This window comes from Seriola lalandi, unplaced genomic scaffold, assembly GCF_002814215.2.
Source record: "Seriola lalandi dorsalis isolate HSWRI2012SDOR001 ecotype SW California unplaced genomic scaffold, Sedor1 jcf7180002054861, whole genome shotgun sequence".
Lineage (NCBI taxonomy): Eukaryota > Metazoa > Chordata > Actinopteri > Carangiformes > Carangidae > Seriola > Seriola lalandi.
In genome coordinates, this window is record NW_019525414.1 from 4,473,671 (window position 1) to 4,487,762 (window position 14,092).

Sequence of the window (14,092 nt, forward strand, 5' to 3'; positions counted from 1 at the left end):
TCAATTGCCTGGATGAAGAACCCAGCACAGAGCCATGTACATATTCAAATGAGAAAAGATCACATAGCATCTTCCTCCCCAAGTGTCTTGTCTGCTGACCTGGGTTCAAAAACAATATTGCTCAGTCATTTAAAAAAAAAAAAACCCAGCGATGAGCTGCAGTGGTGCTCTCAGTGGACGGCTGAACCAAACGGCAGCAACATTATTAAAACCGACAAAGACTTGGGACATCGTCCTATTAGCCAGGTCTCCTTCTAGGAAAACAGTTTAAGTGTTTCAAATAAGGCAGGAAACATCGAGGAATAAAATTGCAGTGTTATTAAATGGGACACTCCATGAAAAACAGCACAAGATGGATAGCCTGCTCAGAAGACTGAATGAAAATCTCAGATAGGAGGCAATAAGAGAGCACTCAAGCACTCTCTTGTATCCCATGGACAATCGAACAAGCACCCAGCAAGCCGCTACACAATTACAGCTGGACGGGCCTCTGTAATTTACATGGAAATCCTCACAGGGAAAAAAAGCAATAGATCAGATTTTCAGATTTTTTCAGAAACACAGTCATTGACTCAGCTTACACAATTAGTATAAATTGCTATAAAATTGGATATTGTTACTAGAGGTCATAGTAAATAGCTGTACATATCGGAGAGTGAACACATATACAGAAGACAGAATTTATTGCCTCATGAATAATAGATTTCATAGCACTGAACAGGTGACTTTATGGATGGAAACACCTCTCATTTGATCTCTGGAGTACACAACAAGTATTTTAATATGTTTGGATTTTCCATTTACACTTAGATAAAACAACCTTGTGGACATACTGATTTCAGTGTAAGAGCTCCTCTCAGAGTTGCCAGCTGGCTGCCCCACATCATCTCGTCTGCTCATGGCTCACAATGTGCCCGGGAAATTAACCACCACACCCACTTGAAGCTTGAGCTGACAGAGTGAAAATGAAAAATGTCAACAGCGAGCTCAGCAGCTTGCTGTCTGGCATCACCCACCATCAAAACTGAGATATTTTGATGTGTGGGTCTCTCCATTTGCCCTGCTGATGAGGTTTTGCCAAATAACATATTTTACTGACTGGGCCATAGCCAGGATTTAAAAAATACTGAGGTCATGAACTCTCTAAGACCATTTTTACTACCCACCAACAGAAAGTCTGCAAAATCTTTCTCATTATTTAAATTATTTCACATCTAATTATCCATTTACCCATTTTTTTTTTTTTTGTAACTGTGCTCTTCCTATAGATGGTTTAAATGCTGTTACAAAGCTTTCTCCACACTGCCAGGAAAACACTTCTAATAACAAAACAGTAGCCTGGATCCCCTGGTTTTGGACATTATTAAATATTTTGTGTCCAAAAAGTCATAATCAAGTCATGTGGAAATTGTATGTAGCTGTAGATTGTAAACTCCTACTCAGGACATTAAATCCCACAAATTTCCAGAAGCAATCACAAGGACATGGCTCTGTCTCAGGACACTAAACTTAAAGGGGTAATTCAACATATTTGGAAATATGCTTATTCCCTTATTTATAAATTGTTTCTTTAAGTTAAGTATAAAGAATGGAGACAGGAAGAAACAGCTCTGTAGAAAGTTCATAAATCCACCTATTCAGCACCTCTAAAGCTCATCAATTTACACCTTGTGTCTTGTTTTTTTTTAGTTTTTTTTTTTTAAATGACATAAATTATATTGTAGTTGCCTGTTCCTCGAAACAGTCACGATGTATTTCACGATTGAATGACACTTGTTTAGAGGAGCTATTTGTACATTATGTTATTGCTACATAGCTAACATTAGCATTACCAGCTATTTACTTTTCAGTATTGCTCAGATCTTCAGCCATTGTTGTGGTGTGTTTACATTACAAGAGGTTGTAATACATCCTCAGAGCAGCCCTGCTTCTTCAGGGCAGCCTGGACTTTACAGCGACTTAGTTTCAAGAACTGACGAGACGGGCTGACCGGGCCGGGGCTAGCTGGTTAGCATGCTAACTTCAGTAGAAGAAAAGAAGTGATACAAATAGAAGCAAACAAGAGTCAACATTGGCGATGCTTTCCACTGCTGGAGACAGCTCTTGGCGAGTAAAGGGATGAAGTTTGATGCTGAACTCTGGTAAGTAAACAGCTGTTAATGCTAACACTGGCTATGCAGCAGCAGTAAAACTTACAGATAGCTGCTTTAAGAGATAGTCTGACATTTTGAGAAACATGCTGGTTCTCTTTCTTGCTGAGAATTAGGTGTTAGATAGATCTACAACAGACAATGTCTTGGCTTTAGCCTCATATTTGCTGTACAGTGAGAACTAACTTTGTGAGGATTCCTCTAACAATCAAACATATCTGTATGGGAGGCTAACAAGCATTATAGATATGTCTGTGTGTTTCTCGGGTAGGTTGCTTTAAGATTATTTCTTCTCCTTTCAAAGGTTTCTTCAGTAGTAGAGCATAATAGGGGATTCCCAAGTGTGTTTTTGTCGCTGTATGTTTATAAGTGTGTGTGCTAAAATGTCAAGAGGAGCTTGACTCCTACAGAAAAGCTAAACCCAAACCACAAGCTTCCTAACGCAGCTCTGTGGGGAGAGCGCCGCCACGTCATCCAACACCAGCCCCAAATAAGATTACTGTGCAGAAAGTGCAGAGCCTCTCAAGTGTTCCACTGTAACTCCCACAGCTCTTCACTTCATCTGTCTTCACAAAGAAAAGCAGAGCAGGGTGCCACTTCACACTTCTCTCAAAATATCAAGGTTAAATATATAATTCACATCTTGTTGACTTTTTCAATATTCAGTCAGCCCTTCCTGCTCACTGATGATTTGGGTGTAATCAGGGTGACGTTTTTACAGTGAAACACTCCCCAGCAGCCTACACACCAATCATGAAGTAGAATTACAGTCAGAGCTATTTGTAGACAAATGTGGTAAAAAAAAAAAAAAGAAATGTCAGTGAGGAGCCCATATCCTGTTTTCACGAGAGTGGGTGAATTGGCTTTACTTTGTTTTGTGCTGCTCAAGGCTATTTTTGACATCACTTAAGTTGGCCTCTATGTGCCAGGTGTAGCCGATGCTAACAATGTAGAAAAAAGACTTATGATGGTGGGTGAGCAGATATTGAAAGGGGTCTGGATAATAAGAAGGAATATATTATATCTGTTACCAACACGTGCTCCTGTTACTGCTGTATAACAATAATTGGAAGCACTTTGACAGCAGCATGTACAGTAGCACCCCTCCCAAGATCACAGCTTGCTCATGAAATATTGATGCTCTATATTATATCAGCCGTTTGTTTGCAATTTTCTAATTTGTTAACAAAGATTATAATTAGGGGAGTACAATGTTTAAAGGCATGTTGTGCATATATGCTTATAGGCTGCTTAAACGGGTCTCACTACACAAGTGGATCACACTTGAATTCAGAGTAAGTAAGAGAAATAAAGTCAGGCCTGAAAAATTATAGCTTTCAAAACACAAGTCAGCACTTCCCTTTGAAATCAGACTCTTGTTCGCGTTCGCCTCAACAGCACTGAAGTCGCTCTCAGTTCAGAGTATGAAGGCAACACAGAGGAAACTGGTGGCGAATCAGTGAAAGGGAGCGATAATATAATTAGATGGAGGAGTGGGAGAGAAGCATCAGTGAGGGCTCTGCGCAGCAACTAGATAGATAAGAGAGCAGATGAAAGGAAATGGAGGGAGAGGTGGAAAAATGTGTCGGTTAATGACAAAACTCTGAATCTAATATATTTAAGAGGTGTGGTCAATCCCAAATGAAAGGACTTGATGTGGCCTCTTGCGCTTCTTCAGGATGTGTCTTTTAAGTCCCGGCTGTTGTCGGCGTACTTTGCTGTGATGTTCCTTTTGAAAAGGCAGTTTGCAGAAGTGGGTCCTGACGAGTAAAAGAAAACTGGGTCAAACGTGTAGTTTTGGCTCTCTGTGGGAGAAGACGTTGTGCCCCAGCCCCAGCTTGTTTGATGTCGGCTCGGTGATTTTGGAGGCTGTCAGGATCCAGTGTTGTAGAAGAAAGAATTAATAATCAAGCCTATAGCAGGGTACATCATGAAGCTCCACTATTCGGTGTGCAAAGTCTGCATACTAAAGACTGTGAGTTTGAATTCTGGATGTTTGTTGCCATTACTGTACCACAGAATGAAATTGGGTTGGGACTGTTGACTGGTGCTGGTCTATCATGCACAACACTTCGGATGGCACTAATCAGACTCTGACAGACTTTGGGGAATGATGCATCACACACAAACATATTCTCAATGCTGCTGATTAGCTGGGTAGAAGTTATTTCATCTCCTAATTTATTCTGATTTCTCTGTAACGTGCGTGTCTCAGTGTTTGTCTCATTGTTTATAGCTTGTGCCGCGCATAACATACTGGATGTTGCTGACTCGCTTTTGACAAAAAGTGATGCCTTTCATTGCTGTGCTCTATTGATTCTTTAAGCTGCATTGATTGGCCGAAAGCAGACGTGGCCGTGTTTGTTTAATGAGCTCTGGCAAGGAGATCATGTAGTTGCCAAAGGAAATTTACTGTACGTCGAAAATAACTACTGTCCATGCATGACCTTTATTTACATATTCACACTGTCATAAGGAAAAAAATCTATTTCAATTCGGTGACCCTGCCTGTGACCCTCCGTCAAATTTTCCATGCAATGTACATTATTAGTGCAAAAACCTATTGAAACCCATTGATTTGGTGACCCATGGCCTGAATAACAATCCTGTCAAGTAGCAGCTATGCGGATTATAGGAATGTTAGGATTATTCTTCCACGGCTTCATGGAAGAGACGCAAGTCAACATACACTTGTTCAAGTTTCCAGTTCAGACTGTCCTCCCAAGAAAGATTAGCACATCACGTCATTACAGCAAACGAACAAAAAATTACAAATGGTTACGTTCAAGTGACAATGCTGTCGTGGTGGTCGTAGGAAATATGAAATGTTTTCCATCAATGGTTGGAATTGGTTTGTTTTAACCATAACTGTTCCCTAACTGTGAAAAGGCTGCTTCATTCCCCTTTCAATAGGCTGTTTTATGGGTTAGGGTTAGATGTTATATCATCAGTTCTTCAGTCAAATGTTTTAATTATTCAGTACATTGGTTGTGAGATGTGGTTCATCTTTGTTTACAGGTTTGTTATTTGTTGGAAGCGTCAGTCCACTTTGTATGATTTCAATAGGGACAATAGGGATGAGAGTAGATGGCAGCTTGCTGTGAGGCTGTAGTGTTTTTGGCTTACGTTATTTTTTGGTTGAATTTTTCCTTGGTTTGCTAATATTTTGCTAATATCATCTGCCTTTTCTATGGGGTAGCGGCTCTGTATGGTTATTGTTATAACCATAATGACCAGTTAGTTATTTTAACCAAAACCACAATCTTTCCCCAACCCTAACCCTTGTTTTCTGCCTAAACCTAAACAACATTCACTTTCACGTTTCACTCTGGAGGACACGGACCAACAGCTTATACTGTCATTGACAGGACTTGTTGGTATTAGGTATTCCTGCATCATACCTTAATAAAATTAAAACAAATGTAATAAAATAAATAAATAAAATGACGTTCATTTTTTGGTTTGAAATTGATTTAGAGGATGTTGATTAAAGTCTCTGATTAAAATGTATGGGTTTATACTCAGACAGGTTTTCTAATATTTGGTCTACTCTCGATAATATGAATAGGAATCCAACACAAACCTGCATTATTGTGTGTGTTGAAGGGACATACGTGCTCTGTAATTGTTTTTTACTCAACAAGTCCTCAGTACCCAGGGGTTAAAATAAGTACTTCCTTAATGTTAGAGAACCCTCATCATCATGGTAACAATAAAAAAAAACATACAGTTAAGGTTGTGGGACAGTCATGGTTAAAAGAAACAACAATGACTATCAGTTTCACATGGGAAACAAAGTGTGGCCTCCTGTGTGAAAGTCCTGTGTTTTGCCAAGCCATCCACCCACCTCCACCCTCCTCCTAACATGGACTTTGTCGCTCTACATACTACATCACCTGACTTCCTCCTTTGCTCCTGTCATTATTAATTGTCTAACAATAAAATGTAACAATGCGTCCCAATGACCTGCTTCCACACACGACCTATGGGGTTGTTTCTTTACTGTAGCCGTCACACAGCTGTGTATGATGTGTGGTCTCCATATAACAAAGCCCACCACCAGCAGCCCTTGGGGATTTGTTGATGTATAGAGGACCAACCTCAAGGCCAACATCTGCTCCTCCCACAGAGAACATGAGGCAGGATACGTGTGTGTCAGTGCATGTGTGCTACATTCACATTGCATGCCAGTCTGCAACGCTCACTGCAGCATTTTCCCTCTTCAACCATCTCTCAGTCCTAAGAATCCCCCAAATAAAATGCGGAAAGGTGGAAATGTAAATGTTATATGGGTCCTCTGAAGCTTTTGAAATATCCAGCGCATGGTGTAAACACTGTGGGCAAGACAGCATCTTCTCACAGCCTTCAGCACTGACAAATTTCTATGAATAACACATTGTGTTTCATGCAAAAAGCACTCGCCTTGTCTTGTTTTACTGCTCCTATTATCCAGATAGGAAAAATAAAAATAGCTGCATGGTCTGATTGCCTGTTGGTCACACTAAATGATTTCCAGAAGTTTACCTCAGCTTGGCAGACACAGTTTACATGTAGGCTCTCCAGAAACCAGTGCTCTCTTTGGCCTCTCTATTAAAATTGGACTGCCTCAGGAAAATAAATATTACTATCTGTAATACTTGAAAACAAACAACCGCTTGAGTCAGAAAGAAGGGAGAGACTTTTCTTCCCAGGCATATTTTACAGCATATTCCCCCTCTTCACACTCCCTGAAAGAGAAACTAGAAATTCATTTTAAAGGGGCCCATTTGCCTTTTGCCTTTCAAGCCATCTGAGGTCTGAGAGGCGGCGTGATAGTTTATTAATGAGATAAATCCGTGCACTCTGTGGCCACTTGCCATTTCAACTGAAGTGCAGTATTGCAAATGAAGGAAATTATTGGTGGATCAGGAATCATAAAGCACCATTTTGGAGAATTGTGTGTGTTCTAAGCCATAGGAAATAATTAGAGCAATGAGAAATGCATTAATTCTTGCTTTTGTGTGGATGCTGGAAAGCGGCACACAATAAAGACTTCATCAATATGAGCGCTTCTGTCACCGTGGGAGGGAATAAAAACCCAGAGAAATATGAAGACGCATTATTAATATTCAGCAGAGAGTGATTACAGGCACTGTTTTAGTCTGTCATTTGAACTGCCATGATTAAATTATCAAGGCAATCATCAGTGTAGTGCACTGTGCCCTGCATCTTTAAACTGAAATAGACTTCACCGGGTTTTTCTTTGACTGATTTAATGTAAGCAGGTTTTCAGGAGCTTTTAAATCACAGGACAGTTTAATTGAGGACACTGAGTTTTAATGTAAGAGACCAGCGTGCAGTTCTGGATGATTAGGATGTAAACAATCATGTAGTTTGTCATCCTTGAACCTACTTTAACTCATTTCATTGACGTTCCATCCATCCGCCCATCCGTCCTGGGATTGATATATTTATCTATCCTGCATTTATGAATCAATTCTCCATCCATTCATCCATCCTCCTTCCCTCTATCCTGCAAGTTATCTTTTTATCCATCTATCCATCTTTCATCAATCAATCCAGCCATCCAGCAATATTTCACACATCCATCCATCCTTCCATCCATACATCCATACTTTTGACTGATCTTGATTGATATTGATTTGTGATAATTTGTGCACAAATTGGAAGGTTCTCATCGGCAGTTCTATGAGATATTACTTCCCTCCTAAGTCTATCACCAACCGTGAATATTTACCAACACACATGACACCAGGATAGATTGATGTGACTCGGTTCCTCGCTCAGAGGGTACAATATACATACAGTATGCGTTGTTCTTTTTGCATGCACTATTTCTATATGCAGATTGCTTCATGGCTTTGCATGTTCATAAGAAATTCTCTCTGATTACTGCAGTGCATTACAGTGCATGTGACAGCCATGCAAAAGCTCTTGATTAAATGCTTTGTCCGGGGTGAAATGCATTTCTTACGCACTGATGTATGCATCCTCCATCATCTACTACCCTCCGTATGGGAATTCATGTTTGTTTCTATGGCAACAGCTATCAGTGTGGGAACTAATGCTTTTTCAAATTTTCAGTGGAGAAAACATTTGCAGTGTTTAGTGATTCAACCACTCATACAGACATTGGCACCAAGTTCTTATTAATTGCAGTGACGTCGAGTTGAGTGTTTTTGTTTTCCATGGAAAGGGCCAGGGGAGGTAAACACCTAGAAAGACAGATGAGACTGCTTTTGCAAAAACCGCCCAGTTAGCATTTTTTCCCCTCAGTTGCCCCAAATCCTTTTAACCCAGCTGGACCAGGGCTGCAAACAACTTAAATGTTTTACACACGGGCAATCCAAGCCTGTTCACACAGCAGTGGAGCGGCTGAATAACGCTTGTGAAAATAAATAAAGTGAAAAGGAGAGGTGGTCCTCAGGGATCAAGACCTATTTGCAGGTGTGTATGGGCCCATTAAGAACCAGATGGACCATGGGTGTAGGAATAAAATGCCAGGTCATAGGGGTCATATAAGGACGACTGCCTTCTGGGAAAAAAAGAAAGAAAAGAAAAGAAAAACAAAAGAGAAAAAATAATTTTTCAGTCAATGTGAAGCTGTGGGAAAAGGAAGGTAAGAGTATAATGTGTCAGGATTCGGCCAAAATGACTGTTCCTGAGAAGAAAAACATTGGCATTTCCTTCAATCGACAGCTGCTTTTCCGGTGGCTATTGTAGTGCTCATGCTTCATTACACAGAGATGGAGAGGTAAAGAGTTTATCAGTCACCACAAACAGCCGCTGGAATGCATTAAGGACACTCCTTGCCTCCAAACCGATCACTGTCAGTGTTGGCAGCGGACAAACTGCTGACTGACTCATTGTTCCTAAAGCTGAGGTGTTACAAAACTGTGAAACAGCCAGTGGCATCTTCCTCCTCTATTAACATATTCATGTACAAGAATTGATTGTGTGTGACACAACTGAACACACGCACGCTGCAGCTGCAACTGCAACTGCAACCTAAGGCTTTGTGCTACCTTATGTGATATTTCAAATTATTAAACAGGGAGAAATGTTATATTCTCTGGCCACAGCAGTGCTGAAAAACACCTTTACAAAATACTTATTTCAATGTCTGCTTATCTTAATATATGTCTTTAGACCACCTCGACTGTGAATAAAATGTCACGTAAAAGAGGTGCCAATGTAAAATACCTTCTATACATTAGTTCATCTGTGCAGTACCACTTTGGGCAAAAAAAATATCAACTGCAAGAGTATTTTCATCAACATAAAGGTTGGCTTAAACTGACTCCCACAATCACAGACTATAGGTTGACACACATTAATTGTACCTGGGATCAGGGTGATGACTGCCTTGGAAGAAATGTCCCTATCTCATTAAATTTATATAAGATTTATAGATAAGATAACGTGTGTGTGTGTCAAATTATATCTTTGTTCCGTAAAGCAGTAAAAGCCTTTTTTCCTTTGCTATAATGTTATTAAAATCCTGAAGTCATTACTAGTAACTTGATCAGTTTGAGCCTGGCTCCATTATGAACTGCTAAGTAACTATCTACTGTAAAGCTTTTTCACTGAGATCAGAATAAAGAAGAGTCAATGTGAGATGAAATAAAAGTATGATATTTTTTTCCATGGATAGCAACTTTCACTGTATCTTCCTGAGATTTATTGCTGCTTTCATAATGAGAAGGTCACTGGTTTCTTTCTGGACCCATCGCACAGAGTGCAGTTTGCAGATAGTTGTATCGCAGCCGCTGAAAGATCCCTAAATGAGACCCTAAACCCACAAGGCCAGATATCAAAAGTGGACTAATAAGGTTACATTTTGACACTGTCCTGTGTCTTCAGTCCCTATAGGCACCTATATGATGTGATAAATGTGCTGCAGAGGTGTATGCTATGAAAGCAGGTTAAGAGAGTGCACACACATTGAAAATTTGAAGAGATTAATATTTCATAAATACATTTCCATTTGCATAGGGTGGTATACATTCTTGGTTCAGGAAGGCATGGGCAGTATTCCTGCAAATGATGTCCATGTCATGTGGAGCGACATTAATATTCATGACACTAAGCCGTTATTCCGTTTTTCTCATTTCTTTACACTCCCTTGTTTCTGTCTTGTTGGGCTGACTTGAATTACTCCATCAGAAATGTGTTTCTGGGGATTGCGTGAACATTGACACAGATTAATTCACATTTTAAAAACATGAATTTTCTCAATAGGAATGAGGCTGGAACATGTCTATGAACAAGACAGTCACTGAAGCGTTAAGATCACAAAATGCTAATGTAAAGGTCACCAATTAAAAACGGAAGGATTATGTTAGTTCACATGATGACTTCCACAGAACTTAAATCATGTCCTACCATGCACTTAAGCATAAGGCTGCAATAATATATTATGGAAAATGGCTGTATGATAATATTCATGTTCTTTTTTGTTCTTCATGGTATGTCAGAGAGGTGTTCATATACTGTAGATAGCATTACAGAATACTGGGGTTTTTACTATTCTGATCATTCTGTGTATCTGAGTTGTATCATTAAATTCAGTAGAGATATTCACAGACCAAGGGAATGAATGTTATTGTGACCCCCTAAACTTTCCTCCAGGACCACTTTCTGGCCAAAATTTCCAAAATATTGTATATATAGCCTTCGACGATTTCTAACTAAAGAAGGAACAGAACAGTAATGTTACAGAACTTACTAACACACATTATATGCACCATGTGTTTAGGCTTGAATGCTTTCAGTCCGATATAGACTAGGGTAGTTGTGCATTTCAGCCTCTTGTGGCTGAAATGAGTAACAAAAACACACCTGTTTTCACAGACGAAAAAAAAACAAACTTTGAAAAATGAGCATGGGAAAAAATTCACCTGTTTTCACAGATTTAAAAAAAAAAATCACTTGCCTGTCAGGTCCACCATAGTTTCCCTGTGTAAAGCACTTTGTAATGTTGATTTATATTAATAAAGTTTTATTATTGTTTTTTTATTATAATCATAATTTTATTAACACTTATTGTTCCACTTCTATTCAATCATTCAATATGACATTTTTTAATTCATAGTGTAATAAATACCTCAGCCTGTAGGAGCCACCAGTGGAGCTTTAACTTCTGGTCTTGTTAACTTGCATTAGTTGAGTTGAATGTACTTTGTTGAGTCATGATGATCATCTTTATTCCTTTGTTCGGTGTGTTTTTCAGGTATTTCGGAGCCATATTTCTGCCAAACGGAGAAAAATAAAGATGATCTCTGTTTTATAGATGCCCATTCATCTCATGGGAAGCATATGAACCATCACACAGTCTGTAATATATTGCCTCCATATATTTCGTTATTATTAATCATAAAAAATCTCTGTGTCATAGCACACTGAGCAGTGCCTTGTGAGGAGGAATGAGATTGTCTCGGCTGGATTCATGTTGTATGGTTTACTGACAAATGAGGGCACAGATTAAGGCACACAAGCGTGTGCGCGCACACACACACACACACACACACACACACACACACACACACACACGATGATGCTGGGATCCGGATAATCCCAGTGTTAAGGTATCTGCTGAGATACTCGTCATGTGCTCAAGTCAACATAAACTGTCTCAGCTTTATCATCCTGTAATACAGACTTGTTGAAATCCACGACAAGTGACCAAATATTTTAATATCTTATTCTCTCAAGCTACTTTCATGTGTTTGCTGTAATGACATGCTATATTCAAATCTGTGTTCTCGGGTTGTGACTGTATATAGTTTTAGAAGTGCTCATTGTAAATGCACATGAATAATGCATGTCAAGGTCAAGGTCTTCTATCAATTTTCTTTAAAGGATCTACTGAGGTGTCCAAGTCCTTACCCAAGGGCAGGACATCAGGATCTTGCTTGTGTGCATACTGATTACTAACCAACATTACAGAACATAACCTTTCACAAACAGACCCAGTGACATGAGATACTGAGGTTTAACTCCACATCCATCAGATTATTGTTGACGGATCAATACAGGGTTGTTGCTATTCATATAAAACCCATCTAATGCTATTTATCTATTTATCTAACATGCCACTGCAAAATGGTGTTAATCATGACCAACTCTAACTAAGTTGTTTTGTGCTTAAACTAAACCAAAACCTCAACCCTGACAGTGGCGGTGTCAGATCAGAAGAACTCATTAGTAACAGTGATAGAAGGCAGTGACAAATGATATTGTATATCAGATTAGAAAAAGCTAATATGTGTCAGAGCAGAATTAATTAATGACAAAAGGGGTGGATGTCAGCTCATTCTGTATAAAACAAGCTGCGTTCAGCCTTTTAGACCAAAGTTGAGCAGTAATTAACCCTTGTTAATCTGTGGTTGTGAGCACAGCTGTGAATCCAGGTCTGTTAACCTGCACCGATCCATGAACATCAAGGGTGAAATAGGATTAGTTTGTTGTCAGTTTTTCACCTGCATTTTTCATCATTTGATAATCCATACCTAATTAAGCACATTAGTCATAAATTATTGTTTGATTTCCATTTCATATCTTTCTAGGAGACGTCTTATTCTATCTCTGTTAGGCTCCTCAGTCCAACACAGAGGTTTGACTTCGATACCCAAAGGTCAAATTGACTTAATTAGATACTTCACCCTGAGAGCATTTGAAGCAAAACCTGATCTACAAATAAAATCAGCAGCGCTCGCCAGGCCCACTCCTGGTTGTTCTTTCAACAAAGAGACTGAAAAAGAGCACACAGACGCTCTAAAGTAAGCAACTCCACGGGACAAACCTGCTAAATTATGGATGACCTGGACAACTGAATGAACAAGTTCTCCTAATGGAAAACTTTTTAAGCAACGCAGAGAGATGGAGAAAGTGGGAGGGACGGGGAGAGAGAGAGAGAGAGAGAGAGAGAGAGGCTCTTTTAAAAAACGAAGCTCTGTATCTCAGTGGAGAGGTGAGTTTGGAATGAATATTTCATCCTTCTCTCCCTCTATATCCACTCACTCTATCTTTCTCTATCACTCTGTTTCTGACAAGACGAGTTCTGCTCGAGCAGAGTATCTGTCTTTTTCCGAGGCATTTCACGGCCTTGACCATACAGCCTGAATCTCAGCCCCTCGCTCCCAGCGAGACCAATCACAGGTCACGCCTGCCTTCCAGTTGTGGCAGCCCTGCGCTGACAGCCAGCCAGTTGAATTTAAATTTTAGCATGGTGGGGATTTTTCTTACCATCACACTATTACATTCCCCATCCTCTTTCTTTCTTAACCTTGGTTCTTCTTTTTCCCTCTGCTGTCTTTCCCATGCCCCATATCATTTCTTTTCTCGATTCGCCTGTCCAGCTCTATGATTTTTTACTTCTGCGTCACATCTCCACTTTTTTTTAGCTCTCTATCTTTTGATTTCTGCACTAATACTACATACAGTACAGCCTCCCACACCATCCACCCACGGACAACACATTTTTGCACTCCTGTAACCCTGTGTTTTGTATTTCACCAGCTGCTGCCACGCAGTGTAAGCATTACACTCACGCTGACACGAGGGCATTGTCAATTAGAAGAGGGCTGTAATGTTAAACTCTGGGGTGCTCTCAACAGGAGGCTAAGTGCCATTTCAATCAGAATACAATCAGGGATGACACTTAGCCAAACCCTGAATGTGACAGCTCAACGTTGACATGCCATCATAGAAATGCCAATTTAATGGTGATAGTGGAATTAACTCCCCATGTCTTTGGAGGTTTTTCCATTTCAAATCGCCACATTATTTTGTGCACTATAATATTCTATGTGAATGTTTGTGCGTGTGCGTTTCCTTCTTGCCAACATTTGCCTATCATGTCATGTCACCTCTAACATTGTCGACAACGATGTGGTGGCAGGTATAATGAACAGCAGTATTCCACCGAAAGGGTCTCCTGT